Genomic DNA, 27,565 nt, shown 5'->3' with positions numbered 1-27,565 from the left:
TTTCCATATGCTTTACACTGTATACCACGGTTTTAGGTCCGGTCAGAAAACTGTATACGGGGCAAAAATGAGACAACCGGAGTCAGCGTTTGACTCCGGTCGGCTCATTGAAATGAATGGGGTTCGGGCCGTATCTGGCTGGGATACGGGAGCGGACAGTTTTCGCTCCTCCCAACCGGATCCAGCAACCGTACACTACAATCGTAGTGTGAAAGCACCCTTACTGGGGCATCACTGCAAAGGGAGGTGATTTTTATTACAACAAAGATAAAATAATTACCCTGTAATTGCCATAGATGAGAAGCTTCAATAAGATTGGAGACAATGCTTCATGTCTCCTTTATAGTCTATTATCAAAACATACCAATTTTATAAATTCTAGCAATTTTGCATGCAACAGTATTGCATGTAAGAAAATTAATTTACAGAATAATTTTAGAAGTTTTACCTTTTGAACAAGGAACTCGGGAAGTGCATGTGGGGCATGGCGAGGAACAGCTTTCCCAATCTTCAGTGATGTCACGCCTGCAGGGAAACGCCCACTTTCTCCTGCCGGGAGCTCACACAATGTGAGCAAGGGGAAAGGTATCATACAGAGCTTTTTAAAGCTCAGGAAAAAAATTTAAGGGCAGAAGGGGTGTTAGGAGTAGTTAGGGAATATAATCTCAGCTTAGAAAATATGGTTTGGATGAAAGGTACTCTTTCGGTAAAATAAGATCAGTTATTCTTCAACATGAGTGTTTTCTTGTTCATTGAAATGTGCTAATAAGATGAGGAAGAATAGGAAAGAGCAATGCATGGTGTGATTACAACTGTTTCTACTCAAACAGGATAAGTTTATGAAGGCCTGAGTCATTGTTTCCTCTGAGTAAATCATAAAAGTCTTTGTTATAAACCATCAAAATGGTTTATGAGGAACATCACAGTTCTACACCCCTTCTGCATAGTTTAGTTGCAATCATCTTTTTTCAACAAGCCCACACACATATATGTATGTGTGTATATATATATATATATATATATTAGTAAAAAGTCCATATAGTTACATGCAGTGGGGTACCACCAAACTGCATTGTTAGTACACCTTATTATTATACTCTTAGGTACAGTAGTTAGTGAATCAGGCTTGTTACCTGCCTTGTTGAGTCTAAAGATTACATGTAGAAGAACAGAAAACTTCTAGGAGGCAAAGAAAAACAAGGTAGGACACTAGGCCACGATAAAAAAATAAACTCCTGAAGAGATATAAGCTACACACAATATTAGTCTACGTGGGGCATTGCAAGGATCTAAAAAGATCTGGGGCAGGAGCCTCAAGGCGTGTTCTGCCTTTTTATTTATTTATTAATATATAAAACAACTTGTAAAACACAGGCGTAGAGATATACTTCCTCATCAATATTCTGTCCTTGGATATTACTTTATTATAAAACTTGTATCTATAGATACATGCCCTGTCCTCAAATAATTTTTATATACAACTGTATATCTCTGCACCATATGGTCCTGCACTTACTAATAGCACTATACATGGGCCAAATAATCCTTCCACATCATGACCACATATAGTGTATTTAACACGAAGACCACTATAACCAGTTTTACAGGGACCATATAGTGATAGATACTATTATTGCATAGGTTTTGCAGCCTGTATAAGGCTAGAGTTACATATATCCAGTGTCCGGCTCCGGCAAAACTGGATGAAAATTGCCACAACTGATGCACCAACTGATGCCAGAAGTGCATCAGTTGGCATCAGTTGTGCATCATCCGGCATCCATTGTTTGTGATCGCCAGAGGGGGGAACACAGCATGATGCGTTACCCTGTCTGTGGCAGTCCGGGGAGTCCAATCATCCGGCATCTAAACTGAGACGCCGGATGATGGTGAACTGTTCAGGCTTCATTTTCCCTCCGGCACTTTTTTTGCTGCGCCGGAGGGGATAAAAAACTGAAGATGCACATATGAAAAGGAGGCCTAAGTGATTACAGTTACATCTAGTGACTCACAGGGGATATTTTCTTTTTCTCCTCTATCCCAACTTCTTCCAACTGCGAGGTGTCTCTGCAAAGTATGATGCTCCCACTAGTGTACCATATGGTAAAAATGCCCTTACTAATAATGCACCCACTGCCCCACCCCAAACTCCCTTATAATGCGCCAACTGTAATCCCATTCATAAATAATGCTGCTACGTCCCCATAGTTGCCTAGAAATCCAAGGCATCAAGCCAAAAAAAGGCATTTGGGTTCCAGCTAATGGCAACAATGATATCTACGTGGTAAATCTTTCCAAAAGGAGACAGATCAAAATGTCTTCAAGAGTGCAAACAAAATACAAAAAACTTAGATGAACATTAAAAGATCTGCTAGTCCTGTTTTCCTTACATGGGGTTAAGGTTTGTGACTCCATAAAGAGGAACATAGACTAGTCTCCTAGACATTCAGGGTAGTGTTCTATAGACACCTAAGTACACAACCAAGTCAATTTTAAAGAACCTAAACTTATTTCATTTGAGCAGCACTCTCACCTGACCAGCGACTCGGGTGGTGTAGGGAAATACCTTATCACTTTGTGATGCCAGGGCACCGTTAGCCCATACATGGTCTGAAGTTGAAGACTGCTTCTCCTGGGTCAGACACGGGGAGTAAAGAAACACTCCAAAGTCAGGTTATGGATAACTGTCTTTACTGAGCAGGTGCAAATGGTAATACACAGACAGTATGGTGCACGCTGAGAGGATGCAGCATAACCCCATGGGAGCCCTGTTGCCTTTCTGATACTTGTGGTGCTTTCACCCAATGAATTGATACTTTCTTAAGAGACTTGAAGATTGATCATGGTAGCTAGGGTCCTGTCAAGGTCTTGTAGCTTCCTCCACCTGGGCATGAATTTTCACCATGCGGGTGATCCTTGCAGAATGACCGGATGAAGTAGATTTGATCTTGGCCTTCCCCTGGAGCACACAACACACCTTACACCTTTACCACACTTGCTCTGCTTTCAACAGTGACTGGCACTGGACTGGGGCAACTCCTTCCCCGCTACACTGTATTGACTAGAATTTAGGGGTTCCCATTGGCAGGCAGGGTCACATGTTGTACACTTCTCCTCTGCTTAAAGGCACCATAACACATAAATAACATACATAAGAATAACAACAAAATAATTATAAAAATATATTAACTCTTGGCAAAGTGCTAAAATACAGTTAATCAGTCTTTCAGTAGGGACAACACCTGGGCTGCAGGTCGGCCTGAAGCAGTCTGAAGCCACAGGACAGCTCTTGTGTTGGGACACCACAACTCCACTTCACTAGAATGTGGAGTCAAAGGCAATGAATATGTAAATTGAGCCACTGGGACCCCGCCTCCTGTGCACGATTCACTCAGTTTAGCAGAGGATTTTCTGGGGGACATATCTCAGGACCTGCTGGACATGTTTAAGTAAGTGACCCCTTGTTGGACTCCTGTTCACCCACACTTAACACAGTGTATTGTTTTTAGTGTGGGTGAACAGGCTGACAGTTTTCCTACAAAGCAATCCTGTATATTATTTCGATATGTTGGCTTTCAATATAGGTCTACAATAACTGAAGGAAACATTGCCTCCTTTTGTCAACCATCCCCTTAGACTTTACATCGACCTGCCATTTTGTTCAATATTTCTAAAATGAAATAATCCAGAAGAGTTTAACATCCATACAATATGACTGGCTGCCTTAATACGTTCAACATGGAGATTTGTGACTCTCATAAAATACAATTAGTGCAGCACATAATACATTTTCTAAAATGCAAATGTGATTTCAGTCCTAGATTTAGCCTTTGGTGCCTGTCTCCTGTGCAGAATGCTCTGCACCCTTCTCTGGATCCTCCGGATGGCGGCTGCCTCTTGCTTAATATTTATATGCCTTTTTATTACTTTTGAACACAGAGCTGAAATACTGTAAATTGAAGCTCGATTTCTGATGAGCTTCCATTTTTTGCAGCCTCATTTCCTCTTTGCAATATCAAATATGGTGGAATTAAGTAAAAATGATCATTTAAGTTTTGTGTCAAAGGAACAGATTAAAAGTGAAGTAAAAAGGCGCACAAAAACTTACTGCAGTGGTTTGTCAGACAAAACCAATGTGATTCTACTTTTCTCTTAATATTTAGCTTCCCGTTTGTCTCCATCAGAGGTGTATGCAAGTGGTTAACTGCCCCCTTGATCCAGGTTTAAAGGGGTACTTCACCCCTAGACATCTTATCCCCTATACAATGGATAGGGGATAAGACGTCTGATCTTGAGGGTCCAGCAGCTGGGACCCCCTGCAATCTCTGTGCAGCACCCAGCGTTCATTTAGAATGTCACAACCACGCCCCCTCAATGCAAGTCTATGCGAGGGGGCGTGGCGCCCCCTCCCATAGACTTGCATTGAGGGGGCGTGGTGTGACATCACAACCCCCGCTGCTTGCCCCAAGCGTTCAACACAAAATGTTTCAAATGATGGGGCAGAGGAGTACCCCTTTAAGTGTTAATGCAGTTGAGTACTATGGCAGAGCATGGACTCTGCATGCACTTTAAGCCTGTGTCCTATGAGACTTCATATAGACAGATATGATGCCTTGGTGTCATCGGGCCTGCCTGCGCTGTGACCCTAACAGTGTCATCACAGGTTGTGTCTGCTGCTCCATAGGCAGAATACAGGCTACAGCCATAGTCAGCTTGTGTTATGTCATGCAACACAGTGGAAGGGTGTTTGACTGCCGATATGTAGCCCTGACTATAACATGATGTATCACATATGCATCACATGTTGACAAACTGAAGTGCTAGTATTTTTGGTAATGATTATTTATTCAATCCTAGAGTATATAAGTAAAACATTTTTATTTCAATAGTCATCTTCATTGGTGAGATATAAGCCTTTTTGTTATAAGTGTCCAGGGGCCATTCTTCAGCACAGCAAGAGCCCAGGTGCGTCCAGCCCATGTACTCCTTATCACCACCCTATAGCCCACTTGTATTTACCAACCCATTTGACTGATAGTCACCAGATAGAGAGTTGCTGGGCAAGATTTGCCATGCTGGGAAATGCCTCTAGGCACTTGGGCCTCAGCACTGGAAACTATGGATATTAATGACAAGCCTTATCTAGCCATGTGTTTATTTACACCCACTAACAAGACTGTGATAATATTCTCATAAGTTGTTATGCTATGAAGAAATCTCTAGTTTTTGGGAAAATGTGGCTATGTTTAAGACTGTAGGGTAGTAATGGATGGGCTCTTATTGACACTTTAAACATATCTCTTATTATTATTATTATTATTATTAATAATTATTATTAGGAATGGGAATGAGAAAAAAGCACAAAGTGCTTTATTAATACGATGGTCCAGCCATGTTTTATAAATAGGATAGGTGACATAAGGGAGGATGAGCCAGTCACTAAATCCATTTGGAATGTCTAGACTGACGATGATGGCACTTTTGATGTCTCCAAAATCCAGAGATGTCAAAAGGGGGCAAAGTGATAATAGGGGAGACCAATTAGGGGATATTGTACATCTGCTTGAAGATATGTGTCTTTGGGGCATGTTTTAAACTGTGAATATTTGGTATAAGTCGGAGGGATAGAGGTAATGCATTCCAGAGAACTGGTGCAGCACAAGTAAAGTCTTGGAGACAGAAATAGGAGGTTCGGATTATAGAAGATGTTAGTTTCAGATCATTACCAGATAGGAGGGCATGTGTAGGATGGTGGAAGGAGATGTCAAAAGGAGATGTAGGGAGGTGCAGCATTGTGGAGAGCTTTTTTTTTTGTGAGAATGAGGATTTTGAACTGTATTTTAGACTGAATGAGTAATCAGTTAAGTGACTGGCACAGGGGGGATGGCATTGGTGTAACAACTGAAGAGGAAGGAGAGTGGCATTTAGGATGGAATGAAGAGGGGAGAGTTTAGAAAAGACCCATTGGTTAAGATTTACAATAGAGAAGGCAAGAATTAATCTGAGCAACTAGCTATCTATATGTTTGTTTATCTATCTATCGATCTATCTTCTATCTATCTCCTATCTATCGATCTATCTATCTCATATCTATCTATCTCCTATCTATCTATCTTCTATCTATCTATCGATCTATCTACCTATCTCCTATCTATCTATCTCCTATCTATCTATCTATCTATCTCCTATGTATCGATCTATCTATCTAGATCATACATTGTAACTGTTTCCATCTAGTTCATCTCAAGGGTGATCTACTTATGTGTCATTCATAGCCCTTTCATTTCTCTATAGCCATGCATAAATGAGACCTCACTTAACATTTTTTGATGTAACGTAGTATATGAAGACACAGTGTTAATTCAGCCGCTGTACATCTATGTCGCCATAATAGATTAATGCATAAAGCTGATTGGATTATGGCATTCTGCTGCAGCTATAGAACATATAAAACCCTAATAAAGATGGAAGGGGAGAAGCATGAAAAATGGAGAATCACTATAGTATCAGTTTAAGGAACATGAGTCATTTTATTATTGTCTACTGTTCATGTACTTCTGTACATCTACTTTATGTCTCTGACTACTACTTACTCTGGGAAGATGAAACTTCAATAAGAAAACCATAAAACTAATCCTACCACAAACAGTGTGAGAAGTTCAAGAGAGACGTGATAAGACTATAATATCAAAAGATATGTTTAAGGCTAGGTTTCCACTCAGGTTTTTTCTGGCGTTTGTTTCGAAAATTGCCACTGCGGTTTTCAAGCCAAAGTCAGAAGTGGGTTCAAAAGGAATGGGAAATATAGCCATCATGATACTCCGTCCCCTGTATCGCCCATACTCAGCCACGGAGCGATCCTCTCTCCCTGCAGCCGAGGAATGGGGTGCTGCAGGCGATATCCCCAGTGGCAGGACCCCCACGATCAGACATCTTATCCCCTATCCTTTGAATAGGGGATAAGATGTCTAGGGGTGGAGTACCCCTTTAAGGCATGTTGGAACTTAAAAGGTTATTCCTAACTAATTTCCAGTGTGGGACGCAGTACTGGTGTAGCCGTGCATCTCTTACACACTTTTCTCCAGCAACCCCGTTTTGCAAAGAATTGCAGCTTGGCCCCATCCAAGTAAGGCTACATCAACATACAGGTACGCCCTGACATCCTGGTACTTAAGGACCAAGGGCGTACCTGTATGCCCGTGGGAATTCCAGTCCCCGATGCTCGCCTGGCGGGTACCGGACCCGGATGCCTGCCGAAATCATTCAGCAGGCAACCCATGCAAACACCGTGAGTCAGAATTGACCGGCGAATCACGGCTTTTCCGGTCTGATTGGGTCTCTGGTGACCCGACCACCCGGAAAATAGGGATGAGAGTGAGGTAAGCAGGGGTGCCACCTCCTCCTATCCCCTGCAATTGGCCGGTCAGGACTGACCGGCAAATCGCAGGGCGGGTGGTGGTGGGGGGGTGTCGTGCGTGAAAGTTCAGATCCACTGCTTTGCCCACCCCTGGAAGTTTGGGCAGCGCAGGGGAAGATGGCGGCGATGGTACGGGGGCCATTGATGCAGGGGGGACTGGCGGCAGTTACCTGAGATCACACGTAGACAGGCGGAAGAAAGGAAGCGCAGGCAAGTGGAGGCAGCGGCGTCGGCGTCAGAGGCAGCAGTGAAGATTGCTGTCAAGTGATCTTCACTGCTGCTTCTAGGAATTTCAAAACTACAGCTCTGAGCAATAGTGCAGTGGTCTCCAAACTTTGCCCTTCCAGATGTTGCAAAACTACAACTCTCAGCATGCCCAGATAGTCCAGGCATGCTGGGAGTTGTAGTTCTGTAACATCTGGCCATTCGGATGTTGCAGAACTACAACTACCAGCATGCCTGGATAGTCTTGGCATGCTGGGAATTGTAGTTTTCCAACATCTGGAAAGGCACAATTTGGAGACCACTGCAAAACGGTGTCCAAACTATAGCCCTCCCGATGTTGCAAAACTGCAATTCAAAGCATGCCCAGATTGTCCAAGCATGCTGGGAGTTGTAGTTCGGCAACATCTGGCCATTCCCAGCATGCCTGGGCAGTCTGGGCATGCTTGGAGTTGAAGTTTTGCAACATCTGGAGGGCTACAGTTTCGACACGACTACACAGTGGTCTCCAAACTGTGGCCCTCCAGATGTCGCAAAACTGCAACTCCCAATATGCCCCTTGACTGTCTGGGCATGCTGGGAGATGTAGTTTTGCAACAACTTGAGGCACACTGGTTGGGAAACATTGTCTGTTTCTTAACTCAGTGTTTCCCAACCCTTGTGCCTCCAGCTGTTGCAAAACTATAACTTCCAGCATGCACTGACAGACCATGAATGCTGGGAGTTGTAGTTTGGCAACTGAAGGAGGCACCCGGGTTGGGAAACACTGAGTTAAGTAACAAACTCTCATTGTTTTACAACCAGTGTGGCTCCAGCTGTTGCATAACTAGTCCCTTCTGCTGTCTCTGCATGTTGAGAGTTGTAGTTTTGCAATAGCTGGAGGTTTGCCCCGCCCCCCATTTGACTGTACAGGGGGGAGTTTCCCCCTGCAAGTTTGAAATGCAGCAAATTTACTGCAGCAGCTCAAACTTTACCTGCTGTGAACCCCTGCCCATGTCAATGTACTCTAAAAACACTACAATACACTACACTACTCAAAATAAAGGGTAAACACTACATATACCTACACAGTTACCCCCCCCCCCCCCCCCCCAATAAAAATGAAAAGACATCTTTAACAGCACTGTTTCCAAAACGGGTCCTCCAGCTGTTGCAGAACAACAACTCACACTGCCGTAGGGTATTTTTGGTATCAAAGGCAAGTGTAATTCTTGCATTCGGGCCTGTCCCATGCAAATCCCTAATTTAGGCCTCAAATGCACATGGCACTCTCTCACTTCAGAGCCCTGTCATATTTAAGGCAACAGTTTAGGGCCACATATGGGGTAATTCCGTACTCGGTAGAAATTGCCTAACAAATTTTGGGGGGCTTTTTCTCCTTTTACCCCTTATTTACATTTTACCCCTTAATTACATTTTTTACATTAACATGCTGGTGTTGCCCCATACTAACATGCTGGGGTTTTTTCACTAGATTTTTTTCCATAAAACTGGTGTTACCACAAATTTACCCACAAGGGGTAATAGGAGAAAAAGACCCCCAAAATTTGTAACGCAATTTCTTCTGAGTACGGAAATATCCCATAAGTGGACTTAAAATGATCTGCGGGTGCACAATAAGGCTCAGGAGTGAGAGTGCACTATGTACATTTGAGGGGATTTAGAGGTTCTGACATAAATGCAAAAAAAAAAAAAAAAGATAATGTGTCTGGAATTGAAGGCCATGTGCGTTTACAAAGCCCCCATGCTGCCAGAACAGTGGACTCCTCCCCCCCCCCTTACATGTGACCCCATTTTGGAAACTTCACCCCTCACGGAATGTAATAAGGGGTACAGTAAGCATTTACACCCCACAGGTGTCTGACAGATTTTTTGAACAGTGGTCAAAAGTAATTTTTCATTTGCACAGCCCACTGTTCCAAAGGTCAAACATCAGTGGGGTGTAAATGTTCACTGCACCTTACATTCTGTGAGGGGTGTAGTTTCCAAAATGGTGTCACATGTGGGGGGTTCCACTGTTCTGGCACAATGGGGGGCTTTGTAAACGCACATGGACCCCGACTTCCATTCCAAACAAATTCTCTCTCCAAAAGACCAATGGCGCTCCTTCTCTTCTGAGCATTGTAGTTCGCCCGCAGATCACTTTACATTCCTATATGGGGTATTTCCATACTCAGAAGAAATAAGGTTACAAATTTTTGGGAGGCTTTTTCTCCTATTACCCCTTGTGGGTAAATTTGGGGTAACACCAGCATTTTAGTGAAAAGAATCAAATTTTTCATTTTCATGTCCAACCTTAGCACCTGTGGGGTGTAAAGGCTCACTTTAATCCTTGTTACGTTCCTTGAAGCGTCTAGTTTCCCAAAATTTTTTTGCTGTTCTTGCACCATAGGGGCTTCCTAAATGTGACATGCCCCCCAAAAACCATTTCAGCAAAATTTGCTTTCAAAAAGCCAAATGTGGCTCCTTCTCTTCTGAATATTGTAGTGCACCAGCAGAGCACATGACGTCCACACATGTGGGGTATTTCCATACTCAGAAGAAATGGGGATTCACATTTTGGGGGACATTTCTCCTATTACCTCTTGCAAAAATGGTAAATTTGGGGGAAAAAATTGCATTTTAGTGAAAAAAATACTTTTGTCATTTACACATCCGACTTTACCGAAAAGTCATCAAACACCTGTTGGGTGTTCAGGCTCACTGTACCCCTTGTTATGTACCATGAGGGGTGCAGTTTCCAAAATATTATGCCATGTGTTTTTTTTTTTGCTGTTTGCTGGCACCATAGGGGCTTCCTAAATGTGACATGCCCCCCAAAAACCATTTCAGCAAAATTCACTCTCCAAAATGCCATTGTCGCTCCTTCCTTCTGAGCCCTCTAGTGCACCCACAAACCACTTTACATTCACATATGAGGTATTTCCTTACTCAAGAGAAATTGGGCTACAGATTTTGGGGGGCTTTTTCTCCTTTTACCCTTTGTAAAAATTCAAAAACTAGGTCTACAAGAACATGTTAGTGTGAAAAATGGAGATTTTGATTTTTCTCCTTCACTTTGCTGCTATTCCTGTGAAACACCTAAAGGGTTAACAAACTTTCCGAATGTCATTTTGTATACTTTGAGGGATACAGTTTTTATAATCTGGTCATTTATGGGGTATTTCTAATATAAAGGCCCTTTAAATCCACTTCAAATCTAAACTGACAGAAACTTATATAACCAAGAGAATTATATAACCGGTCCTCAAAGGGTAGTTGGAAATATAGCGATAGCAAAGAATAGAGAATGGGTTGACAGGGATAATTGAATGGCAAAAAGTGTGAATAAATAGTAATAATAATGGTAATTATTATGGTAATGATGCCAATCTACAAGCCTAACTGCTGCTCTACAGACCGGGCGAATTGTGCTCAGCGCGATCACATCCATCTTCCTCCCGATATTATAAGCCGGCTTCCCACATTGCAGAGGACAATACCATATCAGTTTGGACCAGTGTACCTACCTGTCGCTGCATCAGAGGAGCCCCCTGTACCTATGCCAGGTTGGTGGTCACCTTCACATTAGTCCGTGCGGGCACTGATTTGCTATAGTCACCGGAGCTTGCCGCTCCTGGAGACATCAGCTGCCGGAGAACACGGTGAAGTCATCTACAAGGTACCGTCCTTAACACTGTAACTATCTGTAATAACCGGCACACTCCTACTGAAGCAATTGTCACAACTGCATCGCACTTGAAAGTACTTGAGCCCATTAACCATACATTACAGATACTTTGTCTCCACCTTGCTGCTATTATAAGCGCACAGATTCTATGGACAGTTCTAATCAATGTAGCTGGTTAATCAAACCACAACTACTGTACTGACTTTAGACATTGGCTGAAAAATATATTAATATTTTAAAAGGACTTTTATGAACATTATTATCTATTATTTTATATGAGATGGTTGGCAATTTTTTTTTCATTTATTTCCTTTTAATTAGCACATTTTTAATTAGTACATTTTTACCAAACACCGGGGCAAGGGCCCTGCCCAGATGTTTTACTATTATCATCTCTACCAATAAATGTACAGTACATGATTATTTAAGCTTCTCTATCTGCAGGTATTTATTATTATTTTTTATTATTTATGCATTATTCAGCTTTTTACTTAGGTACATTTTACCATTATTATTACTATTTATTCACTTTTTTTGCCATTCAATTATCCCTGTCTACCCATTCTCTATTGTTTGCTATCTCTATATTTCCAACTACCCTTTGAGGACCGGTTATATAATTCTCTTGGTTATATAAGTTTCTGTAGGTTTTTTTGGTCTTGGGGTTATTAGACCATACCGGTTAACCTCAGGTTAGATTATTGATTGAGCTGCACTACCTTTATTTTACAAATCTAAACTGGTCCAAGAAAAATTCGGGTTTTGAAAATTTAGTGAAAAATTTGAAAATTGCTGCTGAAATTTGAAGCCCTCTGATGTCTTCCAAACGTAAAAACATGTCAACTTTATGATGGCAACATAAAGTAGACATATTTATATATGTGAATCAATATTTAATTTATCTGTTATGTCTATTTTCCTTACAAGCAGAGAGCTTCAAAGTTAGAAAAGTGCAAAATTTTCAAATTTTTCATGAAATTTGGGAATTTTTCACCAAGAAATGATGCGGTTATTTAGAAAAATTTTATGTTAAAGAAGAATATGTCACAAAAAAACATTCTCGGAATCAAATTCATAAGTAAAAGCATCCCAGAGTTATTAATGCTTAAAGTGACAGTGGTCAGATATTCAAAAAATGCTCTGGTCAGTCACTCAGTGCCTAATCCTGACCATGTACATCATTTTTATGAGTCTAGCACCTTTATTTATTTTTTTATTACACTTTTAATTTAGCTCACTAGTCTGAATTCCTCTCAAAGGGAGGGGGCGTGGCCTCACTGTGCAGGTCTCCGCCCCCTCCCTCAGTATACTGTCTGCTCACATCTCCCCTAGCATTAGCAAAACTACAACTCCCAGCTTGTCCTCACTTGTGTCCCGCTACTTGTCCTTGACAGTAGCGGGACACAAGCTGACAGTGGGAGGATTTTTCCTCCAGCTGTGAGCCCTGCGCTCACAGCTGTCAATCAAGGAAGTGTGTCCATGACGTAGGTGATGATGCATGGACACAGCAGGACAAGTATGTGTCCAAGCAGGCGGGGGGGGGCAGTTGTTTGACTGACTTTTTCATTATGAAATACTGAAAATTTTCTAATGAAAGCAATTTCAAAACCTATTGGATTTGCATGCTTTACAACATATCAAAAGTTTTTGTATCTGACAGTACCCATTTAAGGTGAAAATAGGCTTGGTCCTTAAGGGGTTAAAAACTTGACAAAACCTTATGAATTTCATGCTCAATGGGGAGATTTATAAAAAAAAAAAAACTGTGCAGAGGAAGAGTGGTGCAGTTGCCCATGGCATCCAATCAGATTGCTTCTTTCATTTTTGAAGAGACCTGTGAAAAAATGAAAGAAGCCATCTGATTGGTTGCCATGGGCAAGTGCACCACTCTTCCTCTACAGTTTTGATAAATCTCCCTCAAGGAGTTTTGCATTGACTACAATGTTAATAAAACCATATATGGGCAATATACAATATTTATAGGCCATTGTAGACCCGATAAACAGGACAGGACCGTGAACAAAACCGCGGTTGACCACGGTTTTGTGCATGGAAAAAAAAAGTACAAAAACTACTACCAATATATACATCTTTTTGTCTAAGTTTTTGTATGGAAAGTCAGTTGGTCTGGCAAGCATTATGGTTGTATATGGTTTTTAGATACAAAACCGTATACAAAACACTATTGTAAAAACCTGGTGTGAATGTACCCTAATTGGGTGGCTAAGAGAAGAGCTATGCAGAGGTAAAACATATGTGTTGTGTAGGTCTTCTTGGCCCCTTCTAATTATTATAATGGAGGAGGTGCATCATTGGTGTAATGCTGCATGTAATGTAGGATTACACAGGGTTGTACCTAAATGAAATGCAAATGTAGCAGTTGCACCCATGATTGGCTGCTAAGGGGGCCCAAATACCTCTACGTCACATAAGAAGACACCAGTTTACTCATAGCAATTGGAGGCCTTGTGACTGATTTACCATTACAGCTTTCGGATGGGAAGTTGAGATCCTCTTTATTTTTCGGAATGAAGATTTTCCAGTGCCGTAATGAATCCAAACCACTAAAATACAGTAAAGATTTTCATAATAATAACTCTTCTGATGAATGATTTATTAGCAGTTCCAAGGTTATGGAAATCTCTGACCTCCACCTATCTTACTTTACTGAACATCATTGACCCCTCATCGTAGGAATTGGTGGGTGTTTCAGATCCACCAGTGACATATTCTGACAAGTGTAAAATGTTTAGTTAACATATAAAAGTGGAAAATAATAACAAAATGTACCCGTTATCATAGCGCTGTCTCTTACTTTAGCATAAAAATAAAGATACCTGTCACGATGCCGGCTGGCAGGTAGTGGATCCTCTGTGCCAGAGGGGGATAGGCGAGGACCGCGCTAGTGGACCGGTTCTAAGTCACTACTGGTTTTCACCAGAGCCCGCCGCAAAGCGGGATGGTCTTGCTGCGGCGGTAGTGACCAGGTCGTATCCACTAGCAACGGGTCACCTCTCTGACTGCTGATGATAGGCGAGGTACAAGGGAGTAGACAGAAGCAAGGTCGGACGTAGCAGAAGGTCGGGGGCAGGCGGCAAGGTTCGTAGTCAGGGTGGATAGCAGAAGTTCTGGTACACAGGCTTTAGACACACAATACGCTTTCACTAGGCACAAGGGCAACAAGATCCGGCAAGGGAGTGCATGGGAGGAGGTTAGATATAGTCAGGGACCAGGTGGAAGCCAATTAAGCTAATTGGGCCAGGCACCAATCATTGGTGCACTGGCCCTTTAAGTCTCAGGGAGCTGGCGCGCGCGCGCCCTAGAGAGCGGAGCCGCGCGCGCCAGCACATGACAGCAGGGGACGGGAACGGGTAAGTGACCTGGGATGCGATTCGCGAGCGGGCGCGTCCCGCTGTGCGAATCGCATCCCCAACGGCCATGACAGTGCAGCGCTCCCGGTCAGCGGGACTGACCGGGGAGCTGCAGGGAGAAAGACGCCGTGAGCGCTCCGGGGAGGAGCGGGGACCCGGAGCGCTAGGCGTAACAGTACCCCCCCCCTTAGGTCTCCCCTTTTTTTTGTCCGGTGACTGCCTCCCCTGGGATGAGGACACCGGGAAGGAATGGATGGTTTCCTCAATGGCAGGCAGTACAGCAGGAGTAGGAATGGGGAGGGAGGGCAGAGGGTGAAGCTTGGCACGGGGCAGGGCGACACAAGGACGGGAGCCATGAGGGGACACAGAGGCTTGCCTGAAGGGACTGGGAGGGGGGGAGAGGCATTTTCTGTGGCAGGCAGAGTCCCTAACGACCTTAGGGGGACCGGATACAGGAGGAACCACAGGGTCACGGCAGGGAGTACTGGGAACTGGTTTAAGGCAGTCCTTGGAACAAGAGGGACCCCAACTCTTGATCTCCCCAGTGGACCAGTCCAGGGTTGGGGAATGGTGTAGAAGCCAGGGTAGTCCAAGGAGAATTTCGGAAGTGCAATTGGGAAGGACCAAAAATTCAATTTTCTCGTGATGAGGTCCGATGCACATTAGGAGGGGCTCCGTGCGGTAACGCACGGTGCAATCCAACCTGGCTCCGTTGACCGCGGAAATGTGGAGTGGCTTGACAAGACGGGTCATCGGAATGCGGAATTTATTCACCAAGGACTCCCGAATAAAATTCCCAGAAGCACCAGAGTCCAGGCAGGCCACGGCTGAGAGGGAAGAGCTGGCTGAAGTAGAAATCCGTACAGGCACCGTGAGACGTGGAGAAGCCGACTTAGCATCCAGAGACGCCACACCCACGAGAGCTGGGTGCGAGCGTGCGTTTCCCAGACGTGGAGGACGGATAGGGCAATCCACCAAAAAATGTTCGGTACTGGCACAGTACAGACAAAGATTCTCTTCCTTACGGCGATTCCTCTCTTCCAGGGTCAGGCGAGACCGATCCACTTGCATGGCTTCCTCGGCGGGAGGCCTAGGCGCAGATTGCAGTGGAGACTGTGGGAGAGGTGTCCAGAGATCTAAGTCTTTTTCCTGGCGGAGCTCTTGATGTCTCTCAGAAAAACGCATGTCAATGCGAGTGGCTAGATGAATGAGTTCATGCAGGTTAGCAGGAGTTTCTCGTGCGGCCAGAACATCTTTAATGTTGCTGGATAGGCCTTTTTTAAAGGTCGCGCAGAGGGCCTCATTATTCCAGGAAAGTTCAGAAGCAAGAGTACGGAATTGTATGGCGTACTCGCCAACGGAAGAATTACCCTGGACCAGGTTCAGCAGGGCAGTCTCAGCAGAAGAGGCTCGGGCAGGTTCCTCAAAGACACTTCGAATTTCCGAGAAGAAGGAGTGTACAGAGGCAGTGACGGGGTCATTGCGGTCCCAGAGCGGTGTGGCCCATGACAGAGCTTTTCCAGACAGAAGGCTGACTACGAAAGCCACCTTAGACCTTTCAGTAGGAAACTGGTCCGACATCATCTCCAAGTGCAGAGAACATTGCGAAAGAAAGCCACGGCAAAACTTAGAGTCCCCATTAAATTTGTCCGGCAAGGACAGGCGGAGGCTAGGAGTGGCCACTCGCTGCGGAAGGGGTGCAGGAGCTGGCGGAGGAGATGATTGCTGCTGAAGTTGCGACTGAAGTTGCTGCACAATGGTGAATACTTCCGACAGCTGGTGGGTTAGATGGGCGATCTGTCGGGATTGCTGGGCGACCACCGTGGTGATATCAGAGATATAAGGCAGAGGGACGTCAGCGGGATCCATGGCCGGATCTACTGTCACGATGCCGGCTGGCAGGTAGTGGATCCTCTGTGCCAGAGGGGGATAGGCGAGGACCGCGCTAGTGGACCGGTTCTAAGTCACTACTGGTTTTCACCAGAGCCCGCCGCAAAGCGGGATGGTCTTGCTGCGGCGGTAGTGACCAGGTCGTATCCACTAGCAACGGGTCACCTCTCTGACTGCTGATGATAGGCGAGGTACAAGGGAGTAGACAGAAGCAAGGTCGGACGTAGCAGAAGGTCGGGGGCAGGCGGCAAGGTTCGTAGTCAGGGTGGATAGCAGAAGTTCTGGTACACAGGCTTTAGACACACAATACGCTTTCACTAGGCACAAGGGCAACAAGATCCGGCAAGGGAGTGCATGGGAGGAGGTTAGATATAGTCAGGGACCAGGTGGAAGCCAATTAAGCTAATTGGGCCAGGCACCAATCATTGGTGCACTGGCCCTTTAAGTCTCAGGGAGCTGGCGCGCGCGCGCCCTAGAGAGCGGAGCCGCGCGCGCCAGCACATGACAGCAGGGGACGGGAACGGGTAAGTGACCTGGGATGCGATTCGCGAGCGGGCGCGTCCCGCTGTGCGAATCGCATCCCCAACGGCCATGACAGTGCAGCGCTCCCGGTCAGCGGGACTGACCGGGGAGCTGCAGGGAGAAAGACGCCGTGAGCGCTCCGGGGAGGAGCGGGGACCCGGAGCGCTAGGCGTAACAATACCACTTGAAAAAGTTTTCCATTCAACTATTAAGCCTGGAGTGTCAACCATCTGAGCTGTTTATTTGTGTGTCTCAGTATGAGTGCGGTATTAACACGTGCAGAACATAAGCACAGCAATTAGAAACCATTAGCTGTAAGGAATTATAGGAATAAAAGAAAACAACACTTTACAATGAAACATTTCCTGCCATTGAATAAGAACAAAATATCCTGTCTTACAAATGTTACTGCTGTCGCTTCCAGGTTTTTTCTTACAACAATTGGCATCACCCGTCATATTACCTGCATTCAGAATCGGATGCAGCACAACACAATCACATCCTTTCTTTGATACAAGGATTTATGATTCATAGATATGTAAGAAGGCAAATGTAAAGAGGAAATATCTTAACACCCACAAGCCATCCTGCTGATTTTAAGGAAAACTCTGGGGAAGACTGAAGTCTCCCATTATTATCAATAAAGGGTCATTCCGATGCAGGTTAAAAAAAAATACTGCAGAAGTGTGGTGGCGGGGTGTGTGATGAGGGCAGATGTTGTTATGGGCAGATGGCATTAAACCCTTGTATTCCTTGACACCAGGGCGTGGTTTAGCCTAAAACCACCAGAAGGTATACCGCTGGATCCTGGGCTAGGCACGGGGGCAAAAAAGACTCTGACGCCAAGTTACGGACAACAGTAGCTTTACTGAGGGTAGACAGTTGGTAAAGTCTATACAGTTCAGCCGGGGCCCAAGGAGATGACCAGTGACGCAGAGACCTTAAGGGCTTGCTGGGACTTGTAGTAGGACTGGACAATTTAGTGCAGACCATGTTGCTTGACAATTTGACAGGGACTGACTTGACTTGACTCATAAAGCTGTGACTTTAGCTTACTTGCCCTTGACTGTGGCTCCACCCAGGGATTATATGGTAAAGACTAGCAGGGAGCCCATAGGTCACTCTTGGGATCACCTGGTCATGAGATACCTCCTGGGTAACAATCACATTGCATATCACATGGTATATATAACTCTTAAAGCAACATTTACATTTTATAACACTTTACATAGTAAAACATGTTTACAATGGGGAAACAAGTGCAGGGGGCCCTGGGGACACTGAAGGAGGCTGCCTGACAGGACAACAGGAGCACGGGCAACACCTCCCATACTGGGCCACCACAGAAGCATGTAGCATTGCTTACTTGTCTGCCTAAGTTCTAAAACCACCATAAATTTATCCTGTACTTAATTCTGTATTTCTCCTACCCTGCCTACTTCCCTCCCACATCAATCCTGCCAGTTCTCCAGCCAGAGCTATTGCAGAACATTGCAGTACACAGCAGACTATTGCAGTGAAGTTGCAGCATCTGCTGAATTCATTCCCTGTCTGCTCCTGTCAGCAGGAAGAACTGTCACTGTTAACTGTCATCCCCTGATGAAGCCCAGTAATGATAAAACGCATGGTACTTAGTCTCCAAGCCCTTGCCAGGTTCAGATACATTTCTTATTTGTATTTTGATACATTGTTGTTCACATTGTGATAATGGGTTTTATCTAACATCTTTTATTTGACTTCATATGTATACTTGTATTTATATGCTTTATTCTTTTTGGTAATGTTTGTAATACAGGATTTTCTGTGATTTTTTGGGAGTTATCTTGTTCTGAGTTGCAGTCTGTATGCACAGTCTCTTCTCTCTGTTTTGTAAGTTGCAATGGCTTGGGCATGTTGATGAGGACTCTGATGCTTATATCGATGGTGCCTGTCCCCTTCTTTTTCCATTAGTATCCACTTCTATTTATGTGTCCAGTCCACTAAACTTCCTGGATAGTTAAATTACTGATACTAAACTATTGATCTTGAGGAGCCTGCTGTGCATAGTCTGTGAGCATTTCTTTTTTTCTTAACCTTTAACCACATTTTGATGTCTGAAAGTCTATCTTGCATACATTTTTTTTGAACCCGGATCATATTATTTCTGTTTAAACTACTGGCAACATGGGTCACCAGACAACCACAGCCTGGGGAACAAGAGGCTCGGCTACAAGCCTATGCTCTTCTGCATCTCTGATGTGAGCACCTCTGATCATTGAAATGCTCCCAGAACTGTCATTTTCCAACAATACTGGTAACTAACTAGATGGTAATGTTAACAGCAAGTACAGTCTCGAGTAAAAGAAGTATGTGAAATGGTAGGGAATAGGGAGAGGGGAGGCAGTGCAGTAGAGGAGCACATTTCTGTCTGCACATCATTCCGACTGCATATTGTGACCTGAGGGTTTTCAACCAGACCATTTCTACTATACTACTTGTCTATTGCATGCAGGTATGTTCTCTCTCGATTGTTGAGCAATAAGTAATCTTCGATTTGATCTTTGTATACCATCAAAGGGTTTTCATGTGGAATATGTATATAATGTAATTCTGAAGTTACAGAAACAGCAAAGTTCACTTTTACATGTAAGCAACTCCCATTAATGTTAATGGGGGATACACAAACTGTATAAAACCACCAGCCAGCAACAAACTCTGGTGGTTAGAGCAACCAACCTGACCAAGTCAGTTACCAGGTCAGAGCAGGCTGGGCAGTCTTCAATCTCCAGATAGGTGTATGTCCCAGAGGTGGGACATGCATCTATCAGACATTTATGACATATCCTGTGGGTATGCCTAAAATTTCCCAAATTGAAATTACATTTTAGGGTACTTTCAGATGTAGGGGATCTGCTGTATATTTGTGCTGCACAAAATTATTGATTTTGTTACCCATTTTGTTACCCATTGAAGTTAAAGGGGTTCTCCTCCATAAGGTGATTTTAGTACGTACCTGGCAGGCAGTAATGGACATGCTTAGGAAGGATCTGTGCTTGTTTTGGGGCTAAATGGCTATGTTGTGAGATTACCATAATACTGTGGCTAGCTTTTTGTGAACTCGTATTTTCGTGTTTGACTTTTCTTTTTCTGACTACAAATCCCACAATTCCATCTTCCTTCCTCCCACACATCAGCCACCCCACCCATTGAAACATAAATGAGCTTCATCCATTCAAAAGACCTGTCGTTTTCAATCAGGGTGCCTACAGCGGTTGCATTAGTTGCAGATTGATCCCTCTCCCACCAAGCGATCGCTCCACCCATGAAACAGACAGGCTCTCTGTTATCAGCTGACTAGTGAGTCAGGTCTCGGCTGCATTGCAACCTGGGAAAAATCTGAGACAACAGTCATTTTTTATCCTTCTAAAAATAAATATTGTGGTGAAAATCATATAAGAATTGTGAGAAAACCGTCACACACCGGTACAGACAATATATTATGAACAAACCTAACTATACAGCCCCTGTAGCATAGTCAAATAAAAGAAATTCCTGGAATACCCCTTTAATGGGTAGTAAAATCAGCTACACAAAATAATTCAGCAGATCCAGTACATGTGAACGTACCCTTAAAGGGTTGGTGGAGGTGGGATGGTGTTTATTTCCACTAATATCGAGAATAAAGAGATTGATGTTTCTATAAAGCTATCTGCAGTTTATACTTTTAACAAGATAACTAAGGCTATGTTCCAATGCCTGCACAAGTCAGGTCTCCCAAGTTCGGCTGTATTTTACTTCTAATCACTAGAGGGGGCTCCAGTAGTCAAGTCCTTAACTTTGAAAACTCTGTTGGCCTAGGTCCACATCTGCATTGCAGGCTCTATTTGGGGCCTCTGTCGCAGGCTCCATTCAACAGTTGCCAGTGGAGCCGAATGGTCTGCTGCATGCTGGACATTAATGAATCCCAACAGACCCTTCTCATTTTAATCATGACGTCTAGTCACATGACAAGATTCATGGAATTGAAGCCTCTAACACAGATGTGAAAGATGTTGCCTACAGTATTAATATGATATTATTTTATCAGCTCTACTTCTACTTTTGGAAGCTAAATCTGTTTCTTCCAGGTGGTTGGTCCATTTATGGATGGCATTGAAAAGTAGCTGCTTTAACACATAGAAAGTTTTAAGAGTGTATGTATATTAAATAAAATACGTTTGCCCCTATAGAAAATCATGTCAGACTTTGACATTCATGATGTTATTTTCAATAATCAGGGCAAGCTATCGTTTTATATTACTTTATTAAAGCACATGAATACAGTTAAAGCCCATGAAATACCGAAGTAAATGCTTTCATATTCAGCAGGAAGAGTCTTTGTTCAGCAGCGGCTTTGTTCAGTCAGCTCACGTCAGACATCCCCAGACAATTATTTCCAACACAATAAATAAGATCTTAAATTAAGTGTAAACAATGGCATGGGGCGGGTAGGGAAGAGATGTTCTACGGAGTGTTTCCAGATTCACTGCTCTGTTAAGAACCTATCCCTCCCACAACTTATTGCTGGTTCTATAACTCCTTAAATAAGAACATTCATTAGATGCTATAAATTGTTGTATTTTCTAAATGGAAAAAATCATTGGTCGTGGGAGAGGTTTTAGCATCATACCTAGGGCCATCTGTAGTAACCCACAGAGGGTATTTCCCCTGACTGGATTTGTTCATTTTTTCTTGTCTTCCCCATCCAGCTCTGGCATCATGATGACTTCTCCAGCCATGACTTTTCCCTGCAGAATCTGCCAGACATACATTTTAGGCTCCTTGTTCCAGCACTGTCCTTATCTCTATACTAATGTGTAAATACTGCACCATTTGAGTAGTAGGGACCTAAACTGCCCCCTATAGTAGTTAGGTACCCCACACTGCCCCTGTATAAGTAGGTAGGACTTTCACACTGCCCTTGTATAGTAGTTTGGTCCCCCACACTGCCCCTATATAGTAGTTAGGCACCAATATAGTAGTTAGGACCCTCACACTGCCCCTATATAGTAGTTAGGCACCAATATAGTAGTGAGGACCCTCACACTGGCCCCATATAGTAGTTAGGCCCCAATATAGTAGATAGGACCCTCACACTGACCTCTTATCTTCCAATCACAGTTGTTATGCCCTGATAACTGTGTATTTTTGGATATTTTACAAGTAGTCACATACATCTGAAGTTTGGGAAAGTTGTGTGGTCTCTCTTAATAAATGGGCACTAGACCTGGTAGTGGTCTTGATTCCTTATATGAATATATGTCCCCAGAGATTAGAGAATATAGAGAAATTATGGAATGCTGATATAATGCCCATATAAATGTATTACTGTAGACAAAACAACATGTTAAATATCATATGGGCATAAATCACTGCTCCATCCCTCCCCTATATACTCTAAACCCTGGGGACATACTGTGTATACTTATAAGGAACCAAGACCAGAGCTAGCTGTAGCAACCACCCAGCTTTCCCAGACTGTATTGTTAGGGCTTTCCCCTTGCATCGGTAGTCCCATGTGATGACAATACTGTTATTCTATTTTGTGCCTCTTTGCTTTTCCGGAGAATTTTAAAGGGGTTCTCCACTGCCCTGCCTTCCGGAGCTCCGCTCGCAGCTTCCAGAAGTTTATTACTCCGAACGCTGTGTGCAGGCTTCCGTGTTCGAGGCCACCTCCTCATGACGTCACGCCCGCCCCCTCGTGACATCACGCCCACCCCTTGTGACGTCACAAGGGGCAGACGTGACGTCACGAGGGGGTGGGCGTGATGTCGCAAGGGGCTGCCTCGAACACGGAAGCCTGCACACAGCGTTCGGAGTAATAAATTTCCGGACGCTGTGAGCGGAACTCCAGAAGGCAGGGCAGTGGAGAATCCCTTTAATCTCTGTTTTCCAAATTCGGCTTTTATTATACATCAGTAGTCTCAGACTTATAAGTACCCACAGCCCATGTAACCTGTTCTGTACTGTGCTCCTGGAATTTCATGTCTATCAGTTGTCTCTACTTTATCTTCCGCAATCCTGCAAATTGTCTATTTGCGGAATCTATAGTATATCTTTAGGAATCTACACTAAATCTACACTGAGGCCCTCATTTACTAAAAGTGGAGTGTTTATTGTGGAGTGTTTTCTATATCCCTCCATTTTTTTCCAGGCTTGTTTACTAATCTGTCGCACGTGTCGGTTATTTTTCTTGGGGGTTTTTTATGTCGCACTAGTCAATTGTGTCGAACAAACTCCAAACACGTAAAACAAACTTTTTTTTGGACCTTAAAGACCATTTATAAATAAAAATTTATTTGTGTGAGTCAAAAGGTTTTGGACTAGTTTGTTTATAAACAGTTTCATTAATTAAAAATATTCAGGTGTTATAATGTAAAAAAAAAAAAGATCACCCAAACATTAAATACTTTATTCATAAAAGTGTTTAACTGTACAAAATGTTTTCCGGTTATAAACCAAGTTACTTTCACACAAAACACAATGGTATGGGCTACATCCGTGGCAGAGAAGCCAGGGATAATACCCTTCGTGCCTTCTCAGCTATACACTGTGCTCGTAAGCACAATCACCCTCTTTTTTTTATTGTCTCTAAACGCGGAGAAGGCCTTTGACCGCGTGGATTGGGGTTTCCTAGACGCCACTCTATCTTAAGTTGGCTTGGGTGCCCTGATGAGAGCACGCATTCTGGCCCTTTATTCCAACCCTCAAGCACAGGTTCGCATCAATGGTCAACTCTCCACTCCATTTGACATTCGCAATGGCACGAGGCAAGGCTGTCCCCTGTCCCCACTCCTCTACGTTCTATGTATAGAGCACTTGCTCAATGCAATACGGCAAAATCTGAATATTAAGGGGCTCCAGACTCCCTCGTGCCATTGCAAATGTTCCGCCTTCTCCTTTTTCTATCCACTCACTACTTTACCATCTCTTCTTTCTACCATCCACACCTTTTCCCACCACAGCAACTACAAACTAAACCCATCAAAGAGCGAGGCCCTCAATGTCACTCTCCCTCCTTCCATTATTCAATACCTGCGTGACTCCTTTCCATTCAAATGGTGTAGCAAATCGATCACATATCTAGGGATTCATGTCCCTGCTACCCTCTCAGACACGTTTACCCTCAATTACGCCCCTCTCTTACACCTACTGAGGACAGACTTGGCCAGATGGGAGCGCAGGGATTTTTCATGGATAGGGAGGATCAATATACTGAAGATGAATATCCTACCTCGTCTCCTGTATTTATTCTCCACAATCCCAGTTGTCCTCCCCCGATCCTTTTTTAGGGAGCTCTCTGCGCTCCTTTCTGGCTTTGTTTGGGCAAATAGACACCCGAGACTGGCACGCAGGATCCTGGTCAGACGTAGATTGGATGGAGGCCTGGGCATGCCTGACTGCCTCTTTTATCACATTTCTGCGGTTCTGGACAGGACTCTGGACTGTTCTGGACTGTTACTCACCCTCCCCTGCCAAACTATGGATAGGTCTTGAACGTGATGCCTCTGAATTAGACCCCAAAACACTTATGTGGCTACCTGATGGTAATCTCACAACACGGTCTCTCATTGCTTTGCCACCGGTCCTAGCGAGTATGGCTCATGTCCGTAGTGTTTTCCTGGCCTCCACGGCCCTTTTCACTCCCGATGGCCCACTTACCCCTATATTTGGCAACTCATCCTTTCCGCCCGCCCTTTCCACCTCCCTCTTTCTTGGGCTTTCTGAATCAGAGTCCCCTACTTTCTCTAGTCTCCTTGCATCAACATCTTTGAGACCACTTCACGACATCTTGGGAGGGGCTCCAGCTTCCTTCCTACATGTCTTTCAATATTCTCAGCTTAGTCACTTTTATGTACAGGCCAGGGACACACTTAAATTACACCGCCCCCTTTCCACCTTCGAGAAATTGTGTATTTCAGATTCTCGGACGTTTCGTCCAATTAGCTCCATCTATGCCCTTCTTCTTGATACGCTTCGGACTGATCCACTACATTTTCGGATCGGTTGGGAGAGGGAATTAGCCACAGCATTCGATGATGAAGAGTGGGAGAAAGCATTCCGACTTTGCCATAAGTTGTCGATTTCCTGCAGGGCACAGGAAACTAATTACCGGGTACCAGCCCTTTTATCCAAATTTTACCCAGGTGTTTCTGATGCCTGTTGGAGATGTGGTGAGCCAGGAGGGTAAATGTCCCATATATGGTTATTATGCCCGAAACTGACTCCTTTTTGGTCCCAAGTACTGGATGTAATTCACCAATTGACGTCTATCCGTTTACCTGTGTCCCCAGGCCCCCTTCTTCTCTCCATGCTCCCACCCTCTTTGCCAAAGTGGTCCGCCCGACTAGTTAGCTTTATGCTTCTGGCGGCTCGTACGGTCATCCCCCGATTGTGGAAATCTTCCTCTGCTCCCACATTCACTTCTTGGCTCCAGGAACTCTCCCATCTACATAGGATGGATGAGTTGCTGGCAGACTCCAGAGGGCAAGTGGAGAGACACTATCTCATATGGGGACCGTGGATATCCTTTCTCTCCTCTGACACATACAGAACTCTCCACTTGAACTCTCAAGAAATGTTCACTGACTGATGCCTTGAGCGTGTGCCCTTACATATGATGTCAGTCTGTCCGATGTTGGGGTTCTCGCCAGTGCACCGTGCTGAAAGGTTAGTCCTCTTTATTGTCTCTCTCTCTCTCTCTGCCTGTGTTTTTCTGTCTCCTTCCAACTCCTCCTGTCTTCCTTCCGGTCTACCTGGGAGCCTTCTCCCTTTCTCATTTATTCTTGCTCTTCTCTTTTTCTTGTAGGAACACTTGTGCCAGACTAGGTGCTGATATTTTATTGTCTGCCATGTATGCCTAAGTGTTTATTGTTGTCATGTTGGAGTCCTAAAAGACTAGTGTTACTGCTCCTAATATGACTTGTTTACCATACTACCTGTCTATTTCTTTTGGGCGCATGTGCACATTTACTACTTTGTATGTTTAAAATCTTTAATAAACTTTACTATTGAAAAAAAAAAACACAATGGTAAACAGTCCCTTGTTACAAATCACTCCATTTTTGGAATTTCACTCGGCCTCTTGGCTGTCGGTTATTTTGTGAGGCAAACTCACACTTTTTCTCCAGTGATTTTGGAAGTACTCCAAGTATTTTTTGGGTTTTGTCGGTAAAACGCCCATTTTTGCATAAAACACGCCCATTTCAGAGTGAAAAAAAAAACACTCCGAGTGTTTTCTAAAATGTCGGTAGTGCAACAAAAATTTGGTCGCATAATTAGTCTCACAGACTTTGGGAGAAAAATTTAGGCGCAATAATCAAGAAAAAGAGTCAGTTGGACTTTAGTAAATGAGGGCCTAAAAGTGTGTGCATTTTGTTGCAGATTTGATGCAGTTGTTGCAGATTATATAAATGTAGAAAAAAAAAGTTACTTTTCTCCACAGGAAAATTGGCAATTTTAGATAAAAACTCCAATGAATCACACTTTTGCATTTTACCTCTCATAGACTTGAATGGGCAGCATGTAACTGTTCCCTCAGTGAGCTGCTAATCTGTTTTGTGAACTGAAACAGAACAGAAGTTAGAAACAGGGACGTGCACAGACATTTTGGGGGGCAGGAGCTCAAGTAGAAAAGAAGGGCACTTCTAATTAAAAAATGTTTGTATAAACCTTACATATGTAAACACAACACAAGGGACCACCGGCAGTCATGTCAGCTGAATGGGACCCGCATCACCCTACGGAGGTCCCAACCATTAAGGGCATTATAGGGCAGGTGCATTATCAGGGCAAGGGCTCAAGCCCCCTTTTGAGTCTATGTGTGCACATCCCTGGTCAGAAATGAATTGTCTTTCAAATTAAATGAAAATATAGGAGGAGAGGTAGGGTGGGAAAGGAATCTTATATTTTTTCTCTGATAAGATACATCGCAAAATACATTCATTTGTACTTAATTTATGCAAAATTTCTTGTGGAAGTGCCAGTTTAAGGGGCTTTCCAGGGTACTTTGATTGATGGCCTATCATGAAGATAGCTGTTTGGCTGCCGCAGTACATAGTGAATGGGACTGGAAGCAGTTGACTCTGTTCATTGTAGTGTTCAGTTTAGTGGCCAGGCCTGGTAACTCCAGCTCAGTTTCTGTTCCTGTTTTTGGATGGCATTTTAGGGCTTCAGAGCCAATTACCAGGTTTCCATAGAGTTATGGTTTCAACATACAATTGTCATCCTGGAACCAATTAATATTGTAACTTGAAGCTGTATTGTATATTATATGCTATTTAGTATATACAGTGTATCAGTAAGGACAGTTACAATTTATAATAGTAAATTAGACAGCTCAGCTTCCCCCATGTCTTTTTCGGTAAATGCCTGTATTCCCCATGAAATAATAATACTGGACACATTTTCGTATAACTCTGTGCTGTACCATTTCTCTGATATCCCTCTTGGAAC

At 43.7% G+C, this 27,565-nt stretch overlaps 1 protein-coding gene across 4 annotated transcripts in view; it reads left to right on the top strand.

Moving 5' to 3' along the window:
* The window catches only part of ARHGAP24 (Rho GTPase activating protein 24), a 939,121-nt gene that overhangs the window by 723,416 nt on the left and 188,140 nt on the right, over positions 1–27,565 (top strand). Inside the window, exon 1 of one of the 4 annotated variants that reach the window (XM_056568760.1) lies at positions 18,689–18,745. The exons of the other annotated variants lie outside the window; for them this stretch is intronic. The gene's annotated coding sequence lies outside the window, so the exon portion shown is untranslated. Of the gene's footprint in view, positions 1–18,688; positions 18,746–27,565 lie in introns of those variants that run through there. 4 annotated transcript variants of the gene reach the window in all.

The sequence above is a fragment of the Hyla sarda genome, chromosome 1 (assembly GCF_029499605.1).
Source record: "Hyla sarda isolate aHylSar1 chromosome 1, aHylSar1.hap1, whole genome shotgun sequence".
NCBI lineage: Eukaryota > Metazoa > Chordata > Amphibia > Anura > Hylidae > Hyla > Hyla sarda.
Note: the sequence above shows the minus strand (reverse complement) of the source record. Positions and strands in the feature narration are given on the sequence as shown.